The sequence below is a fragment of the Cupressus sempervirens genome, chromosome 4 (genome assembly GCF_028749045.1).
Source record: "Cupressus sempervirens isolate cs-2001-9-10 chromosome 4, ASM2874904v1, whole genome shotgun sequence".
NCBI classification, from domain to species: domain Eukaryota; kingdom Viridiplantae; phylum Streptophyta; class Pinopsida; order Cupressales; family Cupressaceae; genus Cupressus; species Cupressus sempervirens.
This window is the reverse complement of record NC_143121.1, coordinates 426016108-426020956: the sequence shown is the minus strand read 5'-3', so window position 1 is coordinate 426020956 and position 4849 is coordinate 426016108.

The following is a 4849-nucleotide window of genomic DNA, read 5'->3' as shown; positions in this document are numbered from 1 at the left end:
AGAGAGATAATAGGAGGAGATGTCATATTAGACCTATCTCCAATAAGAAGAAGAGAGGGAGAGACAGAGACACATTAAGGAGAAACTTGTTATGCAAGTTGCTGCATCAAAAGAATAGGAAATGAGGCTCCAACTAGCTCATTTTAGACCAAAGAGGCAAAGGCAACCACTTCTCTAAAGTATATCATCCCAAGATTCAAGAAGCCCTGTCCATTACAAGAGCCTACTATTGTAGCTTCTCCACTTCCTACACCAAAAAGATGGCCCTATAAGCCTTCTATTCATATCACTATTTCACTCTTTGAGGTTGGAGCAATTGTATGAACTCCTGATGGTCCAAACATTTCATTTTGGGAGAGTGAAGAAAATCCCAAAAAAATACCATGGGAGGATTTGTAGCCTATTGAGGAAGACAAAGAGGTAGCAGTTGAGAAAAGGGAAGAGGATCCAATTATCTTTTTGAAGAGCTTCCCTCTTTTATTGAGGAAGAGAAAGAAAATAACTTTGTTCCATCTCTTGAGTAACAAACGATGGCTTTTGAGTCTTTACAAGAAGATGAGGTTCTACTACTAGAGAAGGAATAAGACCATTTATTGTAGCAGACAGTCCTCCATGATATGAAGGATAGAAAAGAGAGCCTCAAGGATAGCTATGTCCTTGAGGAAGAACATGTTGATATGCGTGAGGTTGTTTCATTCCAACCTATGCATATTACTGCAGTAGAGAAAGAAAAATCTAATGAAGACAATTTCTAGGATGAGATGGAATTATTTTTTGCATCCTTAAACATCTATAAATCTTCTCCTTCATTAGAAAATCATGAGTTACAACAACAGTAAGTGGAGATTCACACCATACCAATAGCTCCCAAAGAGGTGGTTTATGAGCAACATGAAGAATATGTGGAGATAGTTTCTTCATAACAAAAGGAGGAGACACTTTTAGACTAGTTGGATACTACCATTGCAAAGCACATCAATGTGGTCAAGGTTGATTACCTAGACCCAAAGCCATCAAGAGGATGCCCCATAAGGCATGTAGCTCTATAAAAAATTACCATGTTCCCCCTGTCATACTTACTTTTGAGAATGTGGGTGAGTTCCAAAAGAAGGAGTGAGTAAATCTTGCTCAAAGTGACAATGTCTCAGTGTTGGAAAGCTTCATTGTTTTCAACATTGGGAAGGTATTCCATACAACAATATGCTTGTCAAACTTTCTAATTTGTTTGACTTCCCATGTGCATGGAAAGGAAAATCAATTAGTAAGGAAAGAACTATTTTTAACAAGCCAGTCAATGGCTTTATTTGATTTATTTCAATTTTAAATAATTATACATAGTAGAGTAGATGTTTTCAACTTCCCAAAAAGTACACAAGCATAGTTATTCCCTCCTAGAGATAGAAAGTTTTGTAGTTTTTGGTGGTTGCAAAGGTTGCAATTTTTTTTTGTGAAGTTACAGGTGGGCTAACATGTCATTCTCTTTGGTGACTCCATGCCCAATGGATTTCTCAAGGCCATCAATTTTATACTTAGTAGGAAAGCATCCCGTTGAGTTGTCAAAAATGTTGGGCTATTTTTGCACCCATTCAACCCATCACGTATAACTAATATGAGAAAACTTCAATGGGTTTTTTTCCTTGCAGATGATTAACATGCTAAAATTGTAGGGTTAACATTTTATGTTATACACATTTTTTCTATTTTGCAAAGTCACTTTTCTACCCTTTACAAAATAGCGTAACCTTCCTACATTAACTGCTTTGTGCTATTTTGCAATGCTTCATTTTTCCCTCTTACGAAATAGTGCCAACCATTGGATTTAAAGCTTATCTTCATCAACAATGGTGTTTTAATCACTCATTGGGGGTTCTTCTACTACATCTGGGTCATCCATTTCAAATGGAAGATCTATTTAGAATATATAGTCCACCAATATAATTGAAAGGCGAGGGGGGGGGGAGCATGAATTAGTTATCCAACTAATATCACAATTATCTACCTTATTAAACTTTCACCATATGAGCAATATAATTAAAAGCCACAACAAGATACTCATACACAATAACACTAGATATGTTAGTTAGGGAAACCCTTGATCAGAGGGAAAACCTCGATGGGGATGGTACACACAAGATGATGTACTAATATAAATGTTCCTTGTTAGAGGACAAACCCTATTAAGAGTCTATGAATAAATTTAGTACATATGAGTCCTTGTTAGGAGACTTTGAATCCCTGTTAGGAGATTCAATCTTGTTAGGAGTTGTGTCAACCCTATTAGGAGTTGTGGAAGATAGCTAGACCCACTACCCAAATAGCTTCAAGGATAAGACCAATGAACCCACTATCCAAATGATCTTTTTATTATTCCTTGCAGAATAATAGAAATAAAATGTACTTCCTTTCTCTTTCTCTAACCTATCAACCAAACCTTTCCTTCTTCTGATCTTGTAACTAGATCACAAATCTCACATCCAATAATCTCTTAGATTGCTTACACACATTTACCAAACACTCTGCTCCTCTTCACACTTTGCACTTCATACAACACTAGATACTTTATAAACAAGGAAAACATCTTTCCTTTATACCATATCTTCAAAATAATTCCTTGAGTTAGCCTTGAGGCTTTCCTAATTAATTATAATAAGATAATTAATTAATTAAAATTACAATAGCACTATAAGCTCATGGTTTATACAAAACTTCACATGTGTGATACTAGGGCTTGTTTACATCACCAATAGACTATCTCTTGTCACTTCTTGACTGTGCATCTTCTCAATACATCTCAGATGAAAGATATCGAACAACCATTAGAAACTACTTTTCAAGCACTCTATCTTTGTACTGCTCTCTGTAAATTAGGTACAACTTCCATACATATTCGACTTAGACTTTGTACACTGAACCACATCATTAAGACATATTATAAAACACATCAATGTTTACACATTTCTAGACAATCAAACCATTTTCTGTACGACTAAGATCTATGTCTGCTACTCAGCTAGTCTTCACAAAAGCCATACTATGTTGAGATCAATGACAAACACAATCATGAATGAAACATTTCAATATTTTCCAATGCTTAGGATACTCCCCTAAAGTAGTATCATCAGCATTCATGCTAACAAGATCTTAATCAACAATACACCTTTTTATAGGCAAGATCTAATATTTTTCCATGCGGATCAATTCTATAGGTGTACGCAGATCATTTAACACCATGTGTTATCCCATCCCTTATTTTTTGATAGTGGTGCATTTAGTTGCTTGCGTCCACAACACTCTTCCAAGGCTAATTCTTTATTGTTGGGTGACTTTTGGGGCCTTGTTCCACAATGCTAATGTATCTCTATGCCTCTTTATTTCTTGTAAGGATTTGATTCCTCATATTTGATGTTTTATGACTAGGTGCATCTCCTTTTGGTTTTCCTATCACTTCATGGGAAAGTTGTGTAAATGATCAAATTTATCTATGATATTCAGTTATTTCTCTTCTCTGTAACTCTCAACTCAAGTCTAGTTGGGGTTTGAACTTCATGTAATATCTAAGTTATTTCCTTTTCTTTCCATTCTTCTATCTAGTGCATGTTTTTGTGTCTTGAAGTGAATGTATCCATTCTATTTTCCTAATTTATGTGTTGTATTTGATTTGTTGGCATTTTTTGTATAAGTGAAAACCCATTTCCTTTAAAAAATTTATAGGTTCAAACCTGCATGTGATTTCTTAGAAGGTAGATTAGAGTTGAGAATAGTGTATTTGAGTGTTTCATTAATGTGTAGTGCATTCATAGGTAGAATTAGTAACCAAGTTTTAATATGGTGCATCACCTCCTTTCCCTTTCATTATTTTAAATTCATGCATTCTCTCTTTTTTCCCTCAAAGTGTTAGTTAAGGTTTATCCTAATTGTAAGGAAGTTGACCTTCTCTAGAGACTCAACCTTAGAGCGCAAGTCCCACACTTGGAGGTTGTTTCCATGTTACAGAAGGTCTCTTAAGGGTCATACCTCAAGCAAGGGTGCAAACTTTAGTCTCAACATTTTCCTTGATACCTCTACTTCTTCCAACATGCACAAACATCTTAAAATGTTGAATCTTTTTGAAATGCCTCCATTAAAAAAAATAACCTAATACTCTTCGCACGAACTATGGGTACCCTAAAGGGCTGCCTCTAAAAGAAACTCAAGTTAATCTTCACTTTCCTAGAAAGCTTTTTCATACTACGAAGACTAAAGATCCTCAACTGTCATGTGACACTATGCCTACTATGCCCACTCCAACCATTCATTCATTATCTCTTCAAGATCCTACCATGAAAACCCCACATAGTCCCTTGTTCTTAGAAGTACTCCTTGTCAAGAGGACTCTCAAAAAGATAAAATTTTTAAATGTAAAAAAATATCAAGATCAAGCACCCTTTCATCTCCTTCAAGATGTCACTCCTCCATATCCTATGTCTTATCCATCTCCAAAGTATGATGATGATACCACTTCCATTACTTCCATTGAGCTACTGAAAATCAAGAGAAAACCACTATGCCTATGTCATCCCGAGAAACTTTTCAAGATCAAAGTATCCCCTCTTTTTCTACTTCTCCTTATCCACTTCAAAACTATGCTCAAGTTTCAATTTCTCCTATCAAAGGCGTTGCTCCTATCAAGGTTACTAATGAGTTTATTTATGGTCTTGGCAATGTTACTCACTCTAAAGATGTTGATATCCCTATCCATTATCCCTTTGCATCTTCTAAATCTATCATTGATCCTTGTCCATCTAAGCTAAAGCCTTCAAACCTTTCATCCATATTGGGGCCTTATACTCCTCCATCTCCTACTTTCAGT